A 23,704-nucleotide genomic window follows, 5' to 3' on the forward strand; every position below is an offset into this window, starting at 1 on the left:
AAAGGCCTTAACTTTGCCGTTACCCCACGCACAATTCCAGTGGATGAGATAATTGCTGAGGTAGAATCAGCAGTTAGACTCCTTCCACATAATGAGGCAGAGATGACTAGACATGAGGTTGCTAAAATAATTGAGAATAGCAAAGTTCCAAAAGTAAATATTAGCTCTAACGAGGCAAAAGCCTTAAGAGAGCTGCGTGTAAATAAGGATATCCAAATCCTAGCAGCTGATAAAGGCCGCACTACTGTAGTGATGTCACGAGCCGATTATGATAATAAAATTAGAAATTTACTAGAGGAAAGTACCTACATTAAAATCAAACGAGATCCCACTAATACTTTAGAACGTAAGACCACTGCAATAATTGCAAATTCATTAATCCCTAAAAATGAGCAATACCTAATTAAGCCAAGGGCCTCAAAACCACCTAGACTCTATGGGCTACCAAAGATCCATAAAATCGGCATCCCATTACGACCCATAGTCAGTACAATTGGCTCTGCCACATATCAATTAGCAAAATATATAACCAAACAAATACAGCCCTACATCGGTAAGACATCTTCATTCATAAAAAATTCAGAACATCTTGTGAATGTGATTAAAGATATTAAACTTACTCCTGATGATATTCTGGTAAGTTTTGATGTGATTTCTCTATTCACTAAGGTTCCAGTGGACGAATCGCTTAAATTACTTGATACACTAGTAAAGAATACCGGTTTACAAAAAGATATTCCGAAACTTGCTGGCCATTGTTTAAATAACACTTACTTCTTATGGAGAGGGGATTTCTTTAAACAAAAGGAAGGAGCAGCAATGGGTTCTCCTTTATCCCCTGCTATAGCAAATTTGTACATGGAAAACTTTGAAATAAGAGCACTTGCCTCGAGCACATTAAAACCATCCTTTTGGTTTAGGTATGTGGATGACACTTTGGTTGTCTGGCCACATGGTAAAGATACACTTAATGATTTTCTAAATCATCTCAATGCACAAAACCCGGCCATCCAGTTCACCATGGAAATGGAGGTGAATAACACACTCCCATTCCTAGATATTTTGCTTGGACATGGCCTAAACGGTAAAATAACACACAGCGTTTACAGAAAGCAAACGCACACTGATGCCTATCTGAATGCAGAATCACATCATCATCCAGCTCAAAAATCCTCTCTTATCAAGACGCTCGTACATCGGGCGAAAACAGTGTCAGATGGTGAGAGTCTAGTGAGAGAGATTAAACACGTTAAAGACGCACTACGACAGAATGGCTACAATAATGCTCAAATTAACAGAGCACTGAATGCCAAATCACGATCGCAAAGCAATACTACTGAAAGCGACCAGATTGTTAAAACAATAAAAATTCCATATATCTCAGGAGTAACTGACAAATTAGCCCGTGTTTTGCAAAAGCAAAACATTACAGTAAGATTTGGTACAGTACACAAAATTCAAAAACTAGTATCTTGCACTAAAGACGCATTACCTAAACTATCAACAGAAGGTGTATATCGGATTAATTGTTCATGTGGCAGCTGCTACATTGGGCAGACGGGACGTAACATCAGCGTAAGACTAAAAGAACATCAGAGAAATATTAAATTATCTCAAACACAACTGTCGGCAGTGGCAGAACATGCTTGTCAACAAGGACACTCAATTGATTTTGACAATGTTGCAGTGGTGTGTAAAACTAATTATTACTGGCAAAGACTAATTAGAGAATCCATTGAAATTGAGAGGAACAAGAATAACTTTAATCGCTCTGACAGCTACCGGCTTAGTGCGGCCTGGAAGCGTATTATTAAATAATACACATTACATTTTGATTTAAAGAATTACTAATCTACAACTCATTACTAATCATAACCAATGACTGATTACTAATCGATTATATAATTACATTACACCCCCCCCCTCCGCCTCTAATCACTGCACCTGATGAGTTAAGTGATGACGTCACCCTGCTGCCCTATATAAAACCGGGAGCAAGCGAGGGCTTTACCATTCTGGCGAATTGCCCGATGATGCTGGAAGTATTTACCAGCGAAACGTCGTACTCAAACTGTAAATGTGGATTAACTCTTCAACACACCGGTGGGCTGAAGTAGTGAATTATTTGTCTTTGTCAACGTGACACTTTTTTGCTGATTGGCCGTGTCGGGTGGTGGAGGGTTACGACACATTTATAAATAAACGCGATCTAACCCAAGAACCTTTATTATGAATATAGAATTGTTACATCAACACTAATTATACTCCTACAACATCAGAGTGCAGCACCACATTAAATACGCACTACAATAGTTTGAAGCACGTTTTATTTTCAAAATGGAAATATGGTTTTGGGGGGGGGGCGTGGGGGGCAGAGCTTTGTGACGTCATATTTGAGGGGGGGGGCGTCAAAATTGTCCAAAATCGCGTGACGTCATTTATGGACGCCCCCTTATCTACGTTTGGCTCCTTTACGGTGTGCGAAAGGAGCTCAACACGCACGCACACACAAAAACCCTGTCACCCTGTGTTGCGTTTTATTTTTCGTCGCGCAGCAGATTCCAGTGCTGTTGTTGCAGAAGTAGCATCAGCAGCTGGTTCACCTGCTTGTGGCTTGCAGGAGGGGGTGGCACTCCGCCAGCTCGTCCACCTGGACGGGCCGGTGAGTCCCGGCCTCGATCGCCCGCTCGCGCACTCACTCACCCGCTTGCCCGCTCACTCGCGCGCCGCTCTCGGCGCTCACGAATTTGCTCGCTCGCTCGCTCGCCCACTCATTCCTCCAAGCACTCGCTCACCCACTCGATCACACATTCACTCATCCCTCCAAGCACTACCTCACTCACTCACCCACTCGCTCGCCCACTCATTCCTCCAAGCACTCGCTCACTCACCTACTCGATCACACATCCACTCATCCCTCCAAGCACTACCTCACTCACTCACCCACTCGCTCACTCGCTCACCCCTCCGAGCGCTCACCCACTCAGCACCCGCCAGCTCGCCCGTTTGCTCACTCACCCCTTCAGGCACTTGCTCACTCGCGTATCCACTCACTCATTCACCCGTACACTCATTCATTCACTCACCCACTCGCTCGCTCATCCATCCACTCACTCATTCACCCGTACACTCATTCATTCACTCACCCACTCATTCATCCCTACACTCATTCATCCCTACACTCACTCATTCATACATACACTCATTCACTCATTCATACATACACTCATTCACTCACTCATCCATACACTCATTCACTCACTCATCCACTCATCTACTCATGCTGCTGCTATTGCTGCTACTGTTGATGATGATACATTTATACTGTTGCTGCTGATTACGATGCTGATGACGATGATGATGTTGACAACACAGATGATGCTACTTTTGATGACGCTACTCTGCTACTGTTGGCAATGCTGTTGATGTCCATGCTGCTGACGACGATGCTGCTGATGACAACGCTGATGAAGCTGCTGGTGACGATGATGATGCTAGTCGGTTGCTGCTGCTGATGATGATGATGCTAGTCTGCTGCTGATGCTGTTGATGGCGATGCTATTCTGCTGCTGATGATGAAACAGGTATGTACGGAGTTGGTGCAACGTCGAGTTCAACGCGAGGAGCAGGCTGAGAAAATCAGCAGCATCAGCAGCAGGTCAGCGCCAGCCTGCGCAAGGGCGCCAACCGGAGACACAGCCAGCGGCAGCAGGGTGGCAAGGTGAGGGCGGAGAGGGCAGGGTGACGTCACCGCCACTTAGTGGCACATGGCGGTTGTTGTTGTTGTGTCTGTGTGTATTGGTATCTGTGCACGTGTGTGTGTATCTCTGTATCTGTGTGTGTGTATCTGTGTTTTTGTGTGTGTGTGTATCTGCGTGTGATTGTGTGTGTGTGTGTATCCCAGCGACAGGAGACCATGGGTGAAGATGATCTGGGTCTCAGCGGGGCCTCTGCAGAGGACGTGGAAGGAGAGCTGATCCGGCACGTGTGTGAGACCGAGCTTCTGGCAGGTATGGACTCTACCCACCATCACCACCCGTGTCTCACCACCCGTGTCTCACCCCCCCGTGTCTCACCCCCCCCGTGTCTCACCCCCCCCGTGTCTCACCCCCCCCGTGTCTCACCCCCCCCCGTGTCTCACCCCCCCCGTGTCTCACCCCCCCCGTGTCTCACCCCCCCCGTGTCTCACCCCCCCGTGTCTCACCCCCCCGTGTCTCACCCCCCCGTGTCTCACCCCCCCCGTGTCTCACCCCCCCGTGTCTCACCCCCCCGTGTCTCACCCCCCCGTGTCTCACCCCCCCGTGTCTCACCCCCCCGTGTCTCACCCCCCCGTGTCTCACCCCCCCGTGTGTCACCCCCGCATGTCTCACCCCCGCGTGTCTCACCCCCCCCCCCCCCCCCGTGTCTCTGTGGGTCTCTGTGGGTCTCTATGGGTCTGTTTTAGCTAAAAGTTAGCATGAACTTGATTGCGGCTAGTACATTGTTAATTAGTTCATAGTTTTCAGTAGTTTTCCGGAAGTTATTATTCTCTTAGTTCATAGTTGGCAGTAGTTTTACGGCAGTTATAGATTTATTAGTTTATATTTAGTAGCAACGTCAGATTTTTTTTTTGCGTATTTCCCAGCGCGGCCGCCGTGGAAGGCCCCTCCGGCTCTCCTCAAGGCCATCGCCAGCATCTTGACGGCCACGAGCGAGCGTTGGTTTTGTGATGGAGGCACGGCAGCACCAGGCCCTGGCCTCCCTCGCCGATCTTCTTCCGCACCTCATAGCGGTAGTGGAGCTGTTCCTGGCGGATCGAGGGAGGCGGAGGCCGGTGGTCAGTCATGGCAATCGGAACGTTTAACGCTCGGTGGCGGCAGCAGTCGGGGACTTCTGCGACCGGCATTATCCACAACGGAGGTTTTTTTTTTAGTTTGGGGTTAGATCGCGTAAATATATAAACGTGTCGTTAAACTACTGAACGCTGTGAAACTTGGGGGGCTGTTTGCCTTTTGGCGTTCTCTCGTCTAACACTGGGTAGTGAGACACTGGGTAGTGAGACACTGGGTAGTGAGACACTGGGTGGTGAGAACCTGGGTAATGAGACGCTGGGTAGTGAGGCACTTGGTGGTGAGACACTGGGTAATGAGACACTGGGTAGTGAGACACTGGGTGGTGAGACGCCGGGTGGTGAGATGCTGGGTAATGAGACACTGGATAGCGAGACACTGGGTGGTGAGACACTGGGTGGTGAGACACTGGGTAGTGAGACACTGGTAGTGAGACACTGGGTGGCGAGACACTGGGTGGCGAGACACTGGGTAGTGAGACACTGGGTGATGAGACACTGGGTAGTGAGACACTGGGTGGTGAGACACTGGGTGGCGAGACGCTGGGTAGTGAGACGCTGGGGTAGTGAGACGCTGGAGTAGTGAGACGCTGGGGTAGTGAGACGCTGGGGTAGCGAGACGCTGGGGTAGCGAGACGCTGGGGTAGCGAGACGCTGGGGTAGCGAGACGCTGGGTGGCGAGACGCTGGGGTAGTGAGACGCTGGGGTAGTGAGACGCTGGGGTAGTGAGACGCTGGGGTAGTGAGACGCTGGGGTAGTGAGACGCTGGGGTATCGAGACGCTGGGGTATCGAGATGCTGGGGTAGCGAGACGCTGGGGTAGCGAGACGCTGGGGTAGCGAGACGCTGGGGTAGTGAGACGCTGGGTGGCGAGACGCTGGGTGGCGAGACGCTGGGTGGCGAGACGCTGGGGTAGTGAGACGCTGGGGTAGTGAGACGCTGGGGTAGCGAGACGCTGGGGTAGCGAGACGCTGGGGTAGCGAGACGCTGGGGTAGCGAGACGCTGGGTAGTGAGACGCTGGGGCAGTGAGACGCTGGGTAGTGAGACGCTGGGGTAGTGAGACGCTGGGTAGTGAGACGCGGCCCTAAAGAAGGCTGTTGTCTCTGGTGTAGACCAATCAGTTTCAAAGACAATGCCACATTATCAGAGCGTGTTTTTGTTTGCATGTTCACCACAAGTGCCGTGTGTGGTTAATGCAGACATGATTGATAATTGTTTTTTTTACCCTTTTATCTGGCAACAAACTGACAGCTTTTTTTTTTACAAGGAGCCATGTTTGTATTGCCCACAATACCTGCGGTTGGAATGCAAACGAAAACACGACTTTGATAATGTATTGGCACTGTCCTTGAAATTGATTGGTCCACACCCGAGACTTCTTTCCTTAGAGCCTCGTCTCACATTGGTGTTGGACCAGATGAAGCCACAAGGCGCACAACTCAAAGACAATGCACCATCAGAGTACGAGAGCTCGGGCTAAGCATTTACACCATTGGAACCTCCTTGGTCAGTAGCAAAATATGATAATTGTTTTTTTTTACCCTTTTATCTGGAAACAGAGACATGATTCTTTGCAAACAGTTTCTCTTTGGGTCTACATGGGTCTCTATTGGCGTCTCTGTCGATGTGAGCCTCAGGGATGTTGCTGTGGTTGTCGTAGCCGCCGCTCTTGTAGCCACCCCAGGATTTGTCCTCGTCCAGCGTGAAGAACCACACCTCTTGCATGGCTGCCCAGTTCCAACTTCTGGCGACGACTCAGCTGAGGCCCAAAAGAGATCCAGAATCGCTGCACGCGTGACGACAACAATAACAACTTGAACTATAAACTATTTCTATTTTATGAGACCTCCTTTGCCAGTAACAAAATATAGCAATAGGTTTTTACCCTTTTAGCTGGCACAAAAACTGACACCTTTATACAAGGGATCATATTTGCAATAACCACAACACAAGCAGTTTTGTGCCAGCTAAAAGGGTAAAAACCTATTACTATATTTCTATTTTGTGTATATGCCAGGTAAGACCCCTGCTAGAGCTACGTCATCACCGTCATCATAATCATGTGGAAACTTGGCAATCCACTGAGACACACAGAGACCCATTCTCATAGAGACCCAAGGAGACCAATAGAGACTCATAGAGACCCTTTCCCATATAGAACCACCGAGACCTACAGAGATCTATACTCTTACATAACCATAGAGACCCATACTAAATCTAAACTATTTTTTATTTGACCAGGTAAGGCCCCACCAAAGTGGCTGATATCAACATCATCATCACGTGGAACTTTATAGTGGCAGCCAAGTACTCTATACCCAAGTAACATGGCCACTGTGAAGTCACCCACGTAACATGGCCACCGTGAAGTCACCCACGTAACATGGCCACCGTGAAGTCACCCACGTAACATGGCCGTGGTGACATCCCCCCATTCACCGTGGCCACTTCCCCTCACTGCTGTTCTCACCTTGAGGCGATTTGCTGCGGATAGAGCCAGTGACGGCTGCGGACAGCGCACTCCACGTGTTGCCAGAAACTCCCTCCCACGTGCTCCAGCTCTCCTTGTCTACAACAACCGCCATTCGCCACTAAGTGGCGGTGACGTCACCACGACGCTTGTGCCAGGCCATATGAACCTGGAGGCCACGTGAAGTGTTGAACGCCCGCTGGCAGGAGGTCATGGGGCAGACCCAAGTGCCACGGGGCGACTGACTGAGCTGACTGAGATGACTGGCTGATGCTCCACCTGTGCCCCCTACTGTGCCAACCTGCTGTGCTTTAGCCACCCAGCGCTCCGCTCGTTGTTGTGAGCATCGCTCCTCCGCCCTCTGTTGTTGGAGGGCGACTGCCTCCAACTGCCCAGTAGCGTCCTTCACGAGCCTCCACAGAGGCCGACCTTGACACCGCTGGTACCAGTCATCGGCATGTCCACTCAGCTCCACGTCCTGTACCACATCACTGCATCTCTTCTCTAGCCCGTGCCGTGCCCGTTTAGCCCCCTCGATCCGGCCGAACAAAAGCTGTTTAGGCATGCGGTGGCTGGGCATTGGCTACATGACCCAGGCAACGCAGCCTTGCCTGCCAGAGGAGCTCACCGATGGACCTTGTCCAGATCTTTCAAGGATTTGTGAGCTTGCACAATCCAGCCTGGTTAAACCCAGGATGGATCGTAGGCAGGCTAGCCTAAATGGTTCTAACCGGCGAAGATGTTCCATTAGGGGGGTCCACGTTTCGCAAGCGTAGAGAAGGGAGGGAATGACCGTGGCCGAGAAGACCTGAAGCTTAGTGCGGAGCGACAGACCAGGTAGCTTCCACACAGCGTTACGCAACCAATGAAAAGATATTGCCGCTCGACTAATTCGGAGCAAGACCTCTGCTGTTAAACTGGAGCCGGTCATAAGCACACTGCCCAGGTATGGGAAACTCTCCACTCTCTCCACAACTGCCCCATCACCGATTGGGAGTTGTGGGAGTGGAGTGTCCGATGGTACAAAATACCCAGGCGGGTGCTTAGTTTTGGCGGGGCTGATGGTAAGACCCCATCTCTTAGTGGCACGCTCCAGTCTCAGCAGCAGCATCTCCAACTCCTATGAATATGCAGCTATTACCAAATCATCGGCATGCATAACGTGGTTGAGCAATAGGGAGCCATCCCTTGACCGCACCCGGGCATCGATCAGCCTCCCATTATATCTGTACCATATGGAGACTCCCCCGGTACAGCTATTGAAGGCTTCACGAACTACATGGTCAAAATAGATGTTAAACAATGTGGGAGCCGGAGGACATCCCTGTCGCACCCCAAGGTGTACATGGAATGGCTCTGACTCCCGGCCACGTAGTTTTACCCGGGCCCGCTCACCATCATGAAGGTCCTTAATGATTGTGAGCAGAGGGTCAGGGACTCCAAAAGCACGAAGAACAACCCCAAGCCCAGGCCTACTGATGGTATCATAGGTTTTGACCAGTTCAATAAAGCAGAGATGTGTAGGTCTTGCTGGAATTCCCTACATCTCTGCTGTAGCAGACGGACAGAAAATATGGCATCTGTGCAGGACCGCCCTTTCCTGAAACCGCATTGGGGCTTCACGCCTCTCCTCAGCGTGCCTGGCAAGGCGATGTTGAATAATCCTTGCCAGAACCTTTCCCGGCACACTGAGGAGTGAGATGCCCCTGTAGTTTTTACAGTCTGTGCGGTCCCCCTTCTTAAAGAAGGGGACCACCAGGGCATCCTTCCAATCCTGCGGAACCCGTCCAGTGATCCAGACTGTTATAATGTCATATAGGGCAGTCTGTGCACAAACGCCACCCTCCCTCAGCATTTCGCTTGGGAGATCATGTCTGCCCGGTGCCTTTCCTGGTCTCAGACTCCGGATCGCCTTCAGTACTTCTTCAACAGATGGCACCTCAGCCAGCCGCTCACAGGGGGTGACTTCTTATAATATTTGAGGCACCGCTGCCTCAGCAGGGTCATCCCCACTTTGTGCCACGATGTTTTCCAGGACCTCAGAAATGCTCAGCAAATCTGCAAACCTGCAAACCTGTTCCTGGGGGTCGGAGAGTGGATCACCGTTTTTTCCCCTAATGATGGTAATAGGTGTGGTGCTGCAGGTGACTTTTTTTGATGGAGTTAAATAGAGATTTGTGATCGCGGGCCACTGAAGCAGACTCCATCTCCTCAGCAATCCGCGACCACCACCCATCCTTGCAGCGCCTCACGGCTCTCCAAACTTCCGAGCGAAGGCTGCGGTAAGGCTCCTCATTCTCTGACGTGGGATTCTGTAGCCGATGACAGTGGGCCTGTCACTTTTTCTCTACTATCTTGAACACCTCTGTCAGCCAGGGTCTCTGGGGAGGTCTGGACCGTGTACCCAAAGCCATTGCAGCTGCATGAGTCAGTCCTAAACCTTGCCCATATATTTCGATTTAAAGCTTTCGTGACTGCAAGGATTCAACTTCTTTGGTTCTTTCGGTCAAGTCACGTAGAGTGAGAATAAAATAATAAATTGATAAAATAAAATAAGAAAATAAAATTTACACTTAATTAATTGTATTTTACGATGACCTTCAGACCGCAGCTCTTTCGCTGGCATTGACTCTTAATACCTCTCACACCACGGTTAATGGTATGGTTTACAACATGGAGTATAACAGCGCCTCGCAGCTGTCTCTCTCCCCCTCCTCTGTTCTGACCATGGATGAACTCGTCCGTCTGAACGGGGCCCGTAGCTATCCATGTTGCTAAAGTTGAGGGTAAGAATCCACCCATTTTTTCGCCATATAGCATTGTGATATATAATGACTTATTGTTGGTAGCTTAGCTGATTGGAGAATATATAGAGTTCATTGATAACATTGAGGTAATTTATATTTTAGTTTTTTATTAGTTCACTATATAGTATTCATTATATATTGTAGTGTATACCCAGTTACTGTGAATAGCTCGGATGTGTAGGCCTTGACTTCAACATAGCCATTTCTGTGACCAGTCACAAGCTAATCACTCAGTTATTTCAATGCTCAATTCGCCTAGTTATTTCAATGCTAAATTCTCCTGTTTGATTTGTACTAGGTGCCTCTGTGAATGTGTATGCTCTGACTTTAACATAGCTATTTCTGTGACCAGTTACAAGCTAATCACTCAGCCATTTCAATGCTAAATTCTATGCTAATTCCTTTGTCAAGGGGTGCCTCTGCGGATGTGTATGCTTTAACATAGCCATTTCTGTGACCAGTCACAAGCTAATCACTCAGCCATTTCAATGCTAAATTCTATGCTAATTCCTTTGTCAAGGCGCTTTGTTTCTTCTCACACAGCTTAAAGGTCGCGATCTGAGCATGGCTTTTTCACTCCAGCGCTGTCCTCCTGACAGTCTCGTCCCTTCACCTGATGAAGGCCGCTCGTGTTGTGGCCGAAACGTCGTTAGAATATTGTGTTATTTTATTTTATCAATTTATTATTTTATTCTCATTCTACGTGACTCGCCCATATACCCTCGAAATCAGGAGGAGTGGGGGACGATGCCAACCCCAGCCGCAAGCGATGATGAAATTCTTGCTTGCAACTTTCATCACCTGAGACCAGGCCAGTTTAGGTTGGAATGGGGTCCTGGGTGTACACCCACCACCAGAGTGGAAGAATGGCAGGCGCATCTTACAGATGACTAGTCGATGGTCAGAGGGCAGATCAGCTCCACGGTAGGTCCTGGTGTCAAGAACATGGGCTTGCATCCGCTGGTCCATCACTATGTAGTCCAGTAGATGTTGTTGCTTGGACCCGGCATGCATCCATGATGTTGTGTAGATGCCCCGATGCCGGAACAGCGTGTTGGTAATTACAAGCCCATGGGCTGCACAAAAATCTAGCAGCCTCCTACCGTTGTTATTAAGCTGATCTGGCCCATGCCCTCCAATCACTCCAGACCAGATGCCAGCGTCATGACCAACTCGGGCATTGAAGTCACCCAACAAGATGACTCTATCCCGAGGGGCCACTTTAGCCAGCACCTGTGACAGGAGGTCATAGAAGGCATCTGACTCATCGGCTTTGCCTGCATCCCTCCACGGATGTTCGTCTTCGGTGGTGGCATAAGTAACCACGACCACCACTCCTCGCCTCCAGTTGATGGGAAGGCGAGCCCAAAGTAGCCTGGGGCTTACAACTTCTCACACCTCACCGCCACGCTCCCACGCCCCCTTCATTCTTTTGTTCAAAAGAAGAGCCACACCCTGTTGTTTGGCAGTCTGCTGCCCCGAGTAGAGGACTGTCCACCCTTCATGGTGGCAGGAGCCAGAACCGGTCCACCGGACCTCCTGAATGCCACAGAGATCCAGGTGGTACCGGTCTAGCTCCCGACAGGAGTGGCAGTCTCTCCTCCGCAGTGAGCATTCGAACATTCCACATGGCCGCACGAAGTGGCATTTCGTTGTTTCTGGAGGAGCCCTGAGGGTAGAGATTCAATCTCCTGGCTCGGCCAATTGGGGTTTGGCCAGGAGACGTCATGGACGCCTGTCTTCCCGGGGCCTCCGGCACAAGCTTATTAGTTACATTTTTAATTGTGGTTTCTTGGTAAATTTTTGAAGGTGGAGGGGTTACCAGCCCCTCGCACCTGTCCAGAGCCCCCGTTTAGCCACTGGTGGTCACAGACGCCATGAGGGAAGGGGCCAATCGGAATTGGCCCTCCCTCCACAGCACTGTCCACGACAGAGTTGCCCGTCCGGCACAGAGAGGAGGTAGGGGGTTGTTTTGCCTCGTAAACACACACATACACACATACATACAAACATATATAAACACACAAAAACAAAGGTGAAGTAGGCTCCTCTACACACACAGACTTCAAATAGTAGGCGTCAGGGTCGGGATCGAATCGACAACCTCCTGTATACCAAGTGAGGTCATTAACATCTCGTCACTGTGGCACCACAGAGTAGTGTACAGGCATTGCAAACACTCCCAGCGCGAGGCCGACTCACTACATCTCACTGAGGATCGCTCCGCTGGTTTGCAAGTGCGAGTTTGCGTTTTAAGTCGATGTTAAATATATATTTCATGGAAGCTGGTTCGTAAGTGTGGGTGGTGTCCGTAAGTGCGAGTGTTGGTAAGAGTGGATCATGTTCGTAAGTGAGGGTGGTGTTCGTAAGTGAGGGTGGTGTTCGTAAGTGAGGGTGGTGTTCGTAAGTGAGGGTGGTGTTCGTAAGTGAGGGTATTCGTAAGTGAGGGTATTCGTAAGTGAGGGTGGTGTTCGTAAGTCGAGTGGAGGGGGCCACGCCTACCTCAATGACGTTGATTCTCAGATCCCACTGTCTCTCATGCAGTAGTCCCCAGGGTCTCTGTGTGGAGAGTGGTGAAGGGGGGGACGGTGGAGAGAGTCACTACAGACTCACATCCTCACCACTAACCCACATCCCAAGCAGAAACCCACCATCCTCACCACGAACCCACACACTCGCTAAGAACCCACAACACGGACCCACATTCTCACCACGGACTCACAACTCGAACTCGCATGCTCACCATGAACCCTCACTACGAAGTCGCCACAGGGACACACATCCTTACTAAGAAACTACATCTTCACGACGATCCCACATCCTCACCATGGACCCACATACTCACCAAGAACCCACAACACGGACCCACATCCTCACCAAGAACCCACGACACGGACCCACATCCTCACCAAGAACCCACGACACGGACCCACATCCTCGCCAAGAACCCACGACACGGACCCACATCCTCACCAAGAACCCACGACACGGACCCACATCCTCACCAAGAACCCACAACACGGACCCACATCCTCACCAAGAACCCACAACACGGACCCACATCCTCACCAAGAACCCACAACACGGACCCACATCCTCACCAAGAACCCACAACACGGACCCACATCCTCACCAAGAACCCACAACACGGACCCACGTCCTCACCAAGAACCCACAACACGGACCCACGTCCTCACCAAGAACCCACAACACGGACCCACGTCCTCACCAAGAACCCACAACACGGACCCACATCCTCACCAAGAACCGTCAATACGGACCCACATCCTCACCAAGAACCCACAACACGGACCCACATCCTCACCAAGAACCCACAACACGAACCCACATCCTCACCAAAAACCCACAATATGGACCCACACACTCGCCACGAACCCACACAACTCACCTCTTCAAGATTTTTAATCGAATGGCTTCCGCAGAAGATGCTCGAAAGACGAAGATGAAGCAGCTGGAAGATTAAGAAGCAGCCTCCTTCGCACCCGTCTCGAACTCTGAGGAAGCACGTGGCGAAGTGACGTCACGAGTGACGTAACAACGTGAGCGATGTGACCACGCCTCCTGCAACCACGCCCTGTTGAGTGACGTAACACGATGCGACCACGCCCACCCCTGAGCTCTTCCTCTGGGCCCTTGACCCCCATCCCACGCTTCGATTTTCGCTTCCGGGTCGGGGCTAGTGGAGGCGGCGGCGGCGGGAAAATCTGAGCCCTAATAAAGTATTAAAGCTTTCGTGACTGCATAAAATTACTCATTGTTTTTTTCGGTAAAGTCACGTATGTAGAAATACAATAAAATTACATTAAAACAAAAAACAATCACGACGTTTCGATCACAACGCAAGCAATCTTCATCAGGTGTCAAGAACAAATCATGGAGGTAAATACAACAAAAAGATGAGAGACGAGAATTCAACAAACCTGAAAAAACATTACGTGAAGCACATCCAGTCAGGCCAACAACACAGACACTTCCTGGCAGACCACGAATTTCAGAAGAGTGTTAAATTTCGTGTTCAACCTTTGGAGTGCACATACCAGCATAGAATGAAAAATACGAGTTACACGGTCAGTAGAAATACATATACAAGTCTACCAAGAGGTAAGGAGGGAGGAAAGACGGACAGGGAGGCAGAGAGAGAGGGGGGGCCGGAGGGATGAACAGAAGCTTAAATAGGAAATACGGTTGGAGGGGGGGAGGGGCCAGAGCGAGAGCAACAGCTCAAACACGCACATCTTACACATACAAAACGGCAGCTCACGAAATTTAACACTTCTGAAATGTGTGGTGGGTGGGTGGATGAGCGGATGGGTGGATGAGTGTGTGGGTGGGTGGTTGAGTGGGTGAGTGTGGGTGGATGGATGAGTGGGTGAGTTGGTAGATGAGTAGGTGGATGAGTGGGGGGGTGGATGAGCGGATGGGTGGATGAGTGTGTGGTTGGGTGAGTGGGTGAGTGTGGGTGGCTGAGTGGGTGGCTGAGTGCTCCCCTCTATCGCCCCCCCCCCTCCTCCCGCCAGGTCACCGTGCCCGCCCCCACAAGCCTCGGCAAAGGCGCGCGGCGGTGGAGTGGGACAGCGACCTGGAGAACACCCCACCGCTGAGGACGCAGGGGGAGGGGCCGGCGTCTCGGGGAGCGAGGGGAGGGGCCACCCCCTCCGGCCCCGCTACACTTTCATGAGTCGTGCCACTCATGAAAGTGTAGCGACGACATTGACACACTCCTCCCGATGTGGCGCTTTATTGAAGACCCGTTCACTTGACATCGCGAACATTCCCGTGGCCACCGGTCCCTTCAAACCCACAGCTGACTCCCCCTGTCATTACCTCCCGTGGCCACCGGTCCCTTCGCACTCACAGCTGACTCCCCCTGTCATTACCTCCCGTGGCCACCGGTCCCTTCACACCCACAGCTGACTCCCCCTGTCATTACCTCCCATGGCCACCGGTCCCTTCACACTAACAGCTGACTCCCCCTGTCATTACCTCCCGTGGCCACCGGTCGCTTCACACTCACAGCTGACTCCCCTGTCATTACCTCCTGTAGCCACCGGTCCCTTCACACTCACAGCTGACTCCCCTTGTCATTACCTCTCGTGGCCACCGGTCCCTTCACACTCACAGCTGACTCCCCCTGTCATTACCTCCCGTGGCCACCGGTCCCTTCACTCACAGCTGACTCCCCCTGTCATTACCTCCCGTGGCCACTGGTCCACTCACACTCACAGCTGACTCCCCCTGTCATTACCTCCCGTGGCCACTGGTCCACTCACACTCACAGCTGACTCCCCCTGTCATTTCCTCCTGTGGCCACCGGTCCCTTCACACTCACAGCTGACTCCCCCTGTCATTTCCTCCCGTGGCCACCAGTCCCTTCAAACTCACAGCTGACTCCCCCTGTCATTACCTCCCGTGGCCACCGGTCCCTTCACACTCACAGCTGACTCCCCCTGTCATTACCTCCCGTGGCCACCAGTCCCTTCGCACTCACAGCTGACTCCCCCTGTCATTACCTCCCGTGGCCACCGGTCCCTTCACACTCACAGCTGACTCCCCCTGTCATTACCTCCCGTGGCCAGCGGTCCCTTCACTCACAGCTGACTCCCCCTGTCATTACCTCCCGTGGCCACCGGTCCCTTCACACTCACAGCTGACTCCCTCTGTCATTATATCCCGTGGCCACCGGTCCCTTCACACTCACAGCTGACTCCCCCTGTCATTACCTCCCGTGGCCACCGGTCCCTTCACACTCACAGCTGACTCCCCCTGTCATTACCTCCCGTGGCCACCAGTCCCTTCACACTCACAGCTGACTCCCCCTGTCATTACCTCCCGTGGCCACCGGTCCCTTCACACCCACAGCTGACTCCCCCTGTCATTACCTCCCGTGGCCACCGGTCCCTTCACACTCACAGCTGACTCCCCCTTGTCATTACCTCCCATGGCCACCGGTCCCTTCACACTCACAGCTGACTCCCCCTGTCATTACCTCCCGTGGCCACCGGTCCCTTCACACTCACAGCTGACTCCCCTGTCATTACAAAAGTATGGAAAAAGGTGCTTCATACCCTTTCTGGCAATAAAACAGCAGGTGTTCAAACGGCAAATAGAAACCGTTTCACTACAAGGAATCAAGTTACTGTCATTAATAAAAATACGGAGCGTGTTTTTGCTTCCATGTCCACCACAAGCGTCGTGCGTGTGGTTAGTCACGATTCCCCTGCAAAAGGCCTTAGCGCGGAGTCCCGTTGTTTTACTGCCAGGAAGGGGTCAAAAACCTCTCATTTCCTCATACAGCGGTTGGGTTCACAAAGCCCCCGGGTCACGCTGTGTGGTTCCCAATGCCCGGGTTCGTAACGTCCGGGTTCATGGTGGTCGGGTTAATCACGGGCAAGGTTCGTAATGGCCGGGTTCATGGTGGCCGGGTCATGCTGTGTGGTTCAGAGCGGCCTCCTACACCGCCACCTCTTCTGCCTCCACCTCCTCCACCACCACCACCACCACCTTCACCTCTTCTCTGTCGCCCACAGCACAACCTCGTTACACGGAGGAGGAGCAGGAAGACCGCAGCAGCGACGACTCAACGGATTCATCGATGCCTCCGCCGCCGCCGCCGCCACCTCCTCGAAGCAAGAACCCCGCTCAGCCAAGAGCTGCACGACGAGGCGGTGGAGGAGGAGGCGGCAAGACGTCGGTCAGCGCCAGGATCGAGCGCAAGTGAAGGAATCCACGGTGGGGGTGGCAGCGTGCCACTGATCTCGTAGTGCCTGGGTTCGAGCCCTGTGTCTGAGTCTCTCTCTGATTCTCTCTCAGAGGGGGTGTCGCTTGTTGATTTGTAGCCAAAACGTTTTGTGTTCAAATAAAATCGTCTTTAAACGTATAAACTCATGTTTTTATTTTCTTCAAGCCACCGACGACAATCAACAACGGTAAGCCAAGGGACTGCACAAACAAGACAAAGCTCCCCCGTGTAGCCTCTAGCAGGCTGTAGGGGCAAGTGCTGTTAGTAGCGAGTAGCAGCAGCACCTATACACAGACAAAGATCCCCCGTGTAGCCTCTAGCAGGCTGTAGGGCCAAGTGCTGTTAGTAGTAGCAAGTAGCAGCACCTACACACAGACAATGATCCCCCGTGTAGCCTCTAGCAGGCTGTAGGGGCAAGTGCTGTTAGTAGTAGCAAGTAGCAGCACCTACACACAGAAAAAGATCCCCCATGTAGCCTCTAGCAGGCTGAAGGGACAAGTGCTGTTAGTAGTGAGTAGCAGCACCTACACACAGAAAAAGATCCCCCATGTAGCCTCTAGCAGGCAGTAGGGACAAGTGCTGTTAGTAGTAGCGAGTAGCAGCACATACACGCAGACAAAGATCCCCCGTGTAGCCTCTAGCAGGCTGTAGGGGCAAGTGCTGTTAGTAGTAGTGAGTAGCAGCACCTACACACAGACAAAGATCCCCCGTGTAGCCTCTAGCAGGCTGTAGGGACAAGTGCTGTTAGTGGTAGCAGCAGCACCTATACACAGACAAAGATCCCCCGTGTAGCCTCTAGCAGGCTGTAGGGACAAGTGGTGTTAGTAATAGCGAGTAGCAGCAACTACACGCAGACAAAGATCCTCCGTGTAGCCTCTAGCAGGCTGTAGAGGCAAGAGCTATTTGCGAGTAGCAGCACCTATACACAGACAAAGATCCCCCGTGTAGCCTCTAGCAGGCTGTAGGGACAAGTGCTGTTAGTAGTGAGTAGCAGCACCTATACACAGACAAAGATCCCCGGTGTAGCCTCTACACACACAGTGTGCTAACCACTGCACCACCGCTCCCCACACACACACAGTGCGCTAACCACTGCACCACCGCTCCCCACACACAGTGCGCTAACCACTGCACCACCACTGCCCACACACTCACCAGACAGAGACCCACAGACTCAGCACACAGAGACCCACAGACTCACCACACACAGATTCACCACACAGAGACCCACAGACTCACCAGAGACCCACAGACTCACCACACAGAGACCCACAGACTCACCACACAGAGAACCACAGACTCACCACACAGAGACCCACAGACTCACCACACAGAGACCCACAGACTCACCACACAGAGACCCACAGACTCACCACACAGAGACCCACAGACTCACCACACAGAGACCCACAGACTCACCACACAGAGACCCACAGACTCACCACACAGACACCCACAGACTCACCACATAGAGACCCACAGACTCACCACACAGACCCACAGACTCACCACACAGAGACCCACAGATTCTAGATTTAAAGCTTTCGTGACTGCAAGGATCCATACTCTTTGGTTCTATTGGGTAAAGTCACATAGGTAAAATATAAAAAAACAAAAATAACGATTCGGCCACAACACAAGCGGCCTTCATCAGGTGAAGGGACGAGACTGTTTGGAGGACAGCGCTGGAGTGAAAAAAGCCACGCTCAGATCACGACCTTTAAGCTGTGTGAGAAGGAACAAAGCGCCTTGACAAAGGAATTATCATGTAATTTTGCATTGAAATGGCTGAGTGATTAGCTTGTGACTGGTCACAGAAATGGCTATGTTAAAGTTAAAGCATACACATCCGCAAAGGCACCCCTTGACAAAGGAATTAGCATAGAATTTAGCATTGAAATAGCTAAGTTAAAGTATACACATCCGCAGAGGCACCCCTTGACAAAAGAATTAGCATAGAATTTAGCATTGAAATAGCTGAGTGATTAGCTTGTAACTGGTCACAGAAATAGCTATGTTAAAGTCAGAGCATATACATTCACCGAGGCACCTAGTACAAATCAAACAGGAGAATTTAGCGAAACACAACCACGCTCAGACCGCGGACCTTTAAGCTGTGTGCGAGCAAACAAGGTGTCCTGACAAAGAAATTAGCATAAACATTAGCATTTGATTGGCCGATTATAGAAAAGAGGTGGTGTACGTGCCGGTGGACTTGCCGTTTGGCGCGGGGGGGAGATTACATATTGATGGTGTGAAAAGGGAATTTATAAGAGCTGCGAAAGTTTGGGGTACTACTACTTGAAAAATATACTGTACCATTGAAATTAGTTTAATGTTTAGTTCGATTTAGATCTTTCCAATGGTTGCTTAATTCTCCTGTTTGATTTGTACTAGGTGACTCCGTGAATGTATATGCTCTGACTTTAACATAGCTATTTCTGCGACCAGTTACAAGCTAATCACTCAGCTATTTCAATGCTAAATTATATGCTAATTCCTTTGTCAAGGTGCTTTGTTTCTTCTCACCCAGCTTAAAGGTCGTGATCTGAGCGTGGCTTTTTTCACTCCAGTGCTGTCCTCCAGACAGTCTCGTCCCTTCACCTGATGAAGGCTGCTTGTGTTATGGCCGAAACGTCGTGATTTTTGTTATTTTATTTTTTTAACCTACTTACTTTACCCAATAGAACCAAAGAGTACCCACAGACTCACCACACAGAGACCCACAGACTCACCACAGAGACCCACAGACTCACCACACAGAGACCCACAGACTCACCACACAGAGACCCACAGACTCACCACACAGAGACCCACAGACTCAGCACACAGAGACCCACAGACTCAACACACAGAGACCCACAGACTCACCACACAGAGACCCACAGTCTAACCACACAGAGACCCACAGACTCACCATAGAGACCCACAGACTCACCACACAGAGACCCACAGACTCACCACAGAGACCCACAGACTCACCACACAGAGACCCACAGACTCACCACACAGAGACCCACAGTCTCACCACACAGAGACCTACAGACTCACCACACAGAGACCCACAGACTCACCAAACAGAGACCCACAGACTCACCACACAGAGACCCACAGACTCACCACACAGAGACCCACAGTCTCACCACACAGAGACCTACAGACTCACCACACAGAGACCCACAGACTCACCACACAGACACCCACAGACTCACCACAAGGAGACCCACTGACTCACCACAGAAACCCACAGACTCACCACACAGAGACCCACAGACTCATCACACAGAGACACATAGACTCATCATACAGAGACCCATAGACTCACCACACGGAGACCCACAGACTCATCACACAGAGACACATAGACTCATCACAAAGAGACCCATAGACTCACCACACAGAGACCCACTGACTCACCACAGAGATCCACCACACAGACCCATAGACTCACCACACAGAGACCCACAGACTCACCACACAGAGACCCACAGTCTCACCACACAGAGACCTACACTCACCACACAGAGACCCACAGACTCACCCCACAGAGACCCACAGTCTCACCACACAGAGACCCACAGACTCACCACACAGAGACCCACAGACTCACCACACAGACTCACCACAAAGAGATCCATAGACTCACCACACAGAGACTCACAGACTCACCACACGGAGACCCACTGACTCACCACAGAAACTCACAGACTCACCACACAGAGACCCACAGACTCACCACACAGAGACCCACAGACTCACCACACAGAGACCCATAGACTCATCACACAGAGACCCACAGACTCACCACACAGAGACCCACGGACTCACCACACAGAGACCCACAGACTCACCACACAGAGACCCACAGACTCACCCCACAGAGACCCACAGCCTCACCACACAGAGACCTACAGACTCACCACACAGACACCCACAGACTCACCACAAAGAGATCCATAGACTCATCACACAGAGACCCACAGAGTCACCACACAGAGACCCACGGACTCACCACACAGAGACCTACAGACTTACCACACAGAGACCCACAGACTCACCACACAGACACCCACAGACTCACCACAAAGAGATCCATAGACTCACCACACAGAGACACATAGACTCATCACACAGAGACCCACAGACTCACCACACAGAGACGCACAGACTCATCACACAGAGACACATAGACCGTATCGCTTTTTTAATATACACACTTTCATTTGGCCTTTTTATTTTTATTTTATTTTCCCTTAGTCCCTTTTATTTTTTATTTTTACTCACGGTGAAACTCGAGCGAAAATCCGCCTCGATCGACCCAGGAGTTGCACACAAGTTAGCAGCAGCAGCAACAGCAACGACGCGCGCGCAGGTGAGCTGTGGCCGCCTATCATCATGGCACAGCACACCAGGTTGGAGAGCCTCACGAGGCGGAATGGGGTCGTCGTTTTTCCGCCGACGGAGGTCGCCGTCGACGCCGTCGCCGCCGCGGTGGCGACGGGCGTGGGCCACGCCAACGTCCTCGCCGCCCAGCGCCAAAACCGCGGCGTCACCATCTACGTGGCGGAGGAGGCGATGGTGGCGAGCCTCGTGGAGACGGGGCTCACTGTCGGGGACCTGTTCCTGCCGTGCACGCCGCTCTCCACGCCCGCCGTCCGCGTGGTGCTCTCGGGAGCGCCGCCGTTCCTGAGCAGCGAAGTCCTGCGCAAGGATCTGCAGCGCTTCGGGACGGCGGTGTCTAGGATCGCCATGCTCCCTCTACGGACGAGGGACCCCAGGTTGGCGCATGTGATGTCGCTCCAGCGCCAAACGTTCATGGTCTTAACGGGAGGCAACACAGAACTGGACGTTACCCTTAAATACACAATCGATGGGTGCGTCTATACTGTGTACGCCTCGACAGCTGCACTTCGGTGCTTCGGGTGTGGGGCTACCGGCCACACCCGGAGGCACTGCACGGACAAGAAAAACGAGGACGCTGCCGCTGCGCCACCCGCGGCCGCGGGCGCAGAGCAGGCACCACGACAGTAGTAGCAGCAACAACAGCTGCAGCAGCGGCAGCAGCAGCAGCCGCAGCTGCAGCAGCGGCAGCAGCGGCAGCAGCAGTAGCGGCAGCAGCAGCAGCTGCAGGAGCGGCAGGAGCAGCAGCAGCCGCAGCAGCAGCAGCAGCAGCAGCAGCCGCAGCAGCAGCCGCAGCAGCAGCCGCAGCAGCAGCAGGAGCAGCAGCAGGAGCAGCAGCAGGAGCAGCAGGAGCAGCACGCGCCCGACCAAGCCGACTCCGGAGGCGAACCCATGGAGGCGGCACCGGAGGGGGAAGGGGACGGCTACACCCTGGTCGTGTCGCGGAAGCGCAGAGCCAGAGCCGGCCCCGCGGCGGCGACGCGCGAGGGCGAACGGCCCAAACGGGCGGCGCTCGCCGGCGTTAAAGGCAGGGGCGAGCCGCGTGACCGCCGGGAGGCGGGGGGAGCGGGCGAGCCCGAGCCGGGGAGCGGGGCGACCGCCGAGGACCGCGACGCGCGCGAGGACGCGGACGGCAAGGAGCGAATGGGGACCGACGGTGACGGCGACGGAGACGAAGTTGCCGACGGCAGCGAGCGGGTTCGCGGGGAGGTCGAGGGGGCGACGGAGTACACCCCTGCCGCGATACGCCGCTTCCTACAGGCCAAGTTTGGGAAACGGGGGTTTAAAGTTGAGGACACCTTCCCGGACGTGAAGCAATTCATGAAGGTGGCGCAGGGCGTCTGCCAGGCGCCGCGGGTGTGCGGTCACACCTCTAGGGAGGTCTTCCGCCTGAGGGTGATGCTACGGCAGCTGAAAAAGCAGTACCCCCCCCTCCCCCCTATCCCGGAGTGAACACCGGATGCCTGCCACGACAACCACCGCCAAGGCAACGGGTATCTGTGTCGCGACCTTAAATTGTAACAGCGCCCGCAGCGATGCACGGTGGCGACGCGTGTGTCAGTTCCTGCAAGACACGAAAGTGGACGTGGCTCTGCTGCAGGAGACCCATCTCGACCCCGCGCTGCTGGCCCAACGGCAGCACCGTTTGGGAGGCCGGACGTTTTTTAGTCATGAGGAGGCGGGCAGGGCGGGGGTCGCGATAGTCTGCAGCCCGAAGTTGAACCCGGACAGCGTGACCTTTACGGAAGCGGTGAGAGGACACCTGGTCACGGCGGACATCGCGCTCGCCGGCACCAGGCTGAGGCTCGTCAATGCGTACGCGCCGAGCGCGAGCCGTGACAGGGAGTCGTTCTTCGCGGGCGCACTGCGGGACGCACTGGGGGAGGCCGCCGTGGACGGGGTGATCACCGTCGTGGGCGGGGATTTTAACTGCACCCTAAACCCGGCCCTCGACCGTAACGGCGTTGAACCCCACCCGGAGGCCGCGAGGGCACTGGCCGAAATTGTGAACAGACAGCGGTTAATTGACGCGTGGCGCCTCCAACATCCCGCGCAGCTCCAATACACGTGGTGCAGGTGCGGCGCTCAGGGGCGGATCAGCCTCGCGAGGCTCGACCGACTCTACATCAGCCCGGACGGGGCCAACCTGCTCGGCGAGAGTCGGGTGGTCCCGACGGGTTTCTCTGACCACCACATGGTCACCGCACGGCTGCACCCCCCCCTGGTCGAGCGGCGCAGCCCGTACTGGCGACTCGACCTGCGTCTACTGGAGAACGCTGACTTCCAGGCGGCCTTCAGGGCCCTCTGGAGGGAGTGGGAAACGCGCAGGGGGGCCTTTGAGTCCCCCCTACAATGGTGGGATAATGGGAAGGCCCAGGTGGCGACACTGTGCCGGCGTTTCGCGAGCCAGCACGCGGCGGTCGGGCGGGAGGAGGAGG

At 52.8% G+C, this 23,704-nt stretch overlaps 1 long non-coding RNA gene across 1 annotated transcript; it reads left to right on the top strand.

Moving 5' to 3' along the window:
- The first annotated feature begins 2,539 nt into the window (after nucleotides 1–2,539).
- LOC142922895 (uncharacterized) lies at nucleotides 2,540–7,275 on the top strand. Its single transcript, XR_012940403.1, has 4 exons — nucleotides 2,540–2,662; nucleotides 3,585–3,721; nucleotides 3,905–4,010; nucleotides 4,625–7,275. It is a non-coding gene; the product is annotated as an uncharacterized LOC142922895 (long non-coding RNA).
- The last annotated feature ends 16,429 nt before the right edge of the window (nucleotides 7,276–23,704 follow it).

Source organism: Petromyzon marinus, unplaced genomic scaffold, assembly GCF_048934315.1.
Source record: "Petromyzon marinus isolate PM22_M1 ecotype Great Lakes invasive population unplaced genomic scaffold, UKy_Petmar_22M1.pri1.0 PM_Scaffold_20, whole genome shotgun sequence".
NCBI classification, from domain to species: Eukaryota; Metazoa; Chordata; class Hyperoartia; order Petromyzontiformes; family Petromyzontidae; genus Petromyzon; species Petromyzon marinus.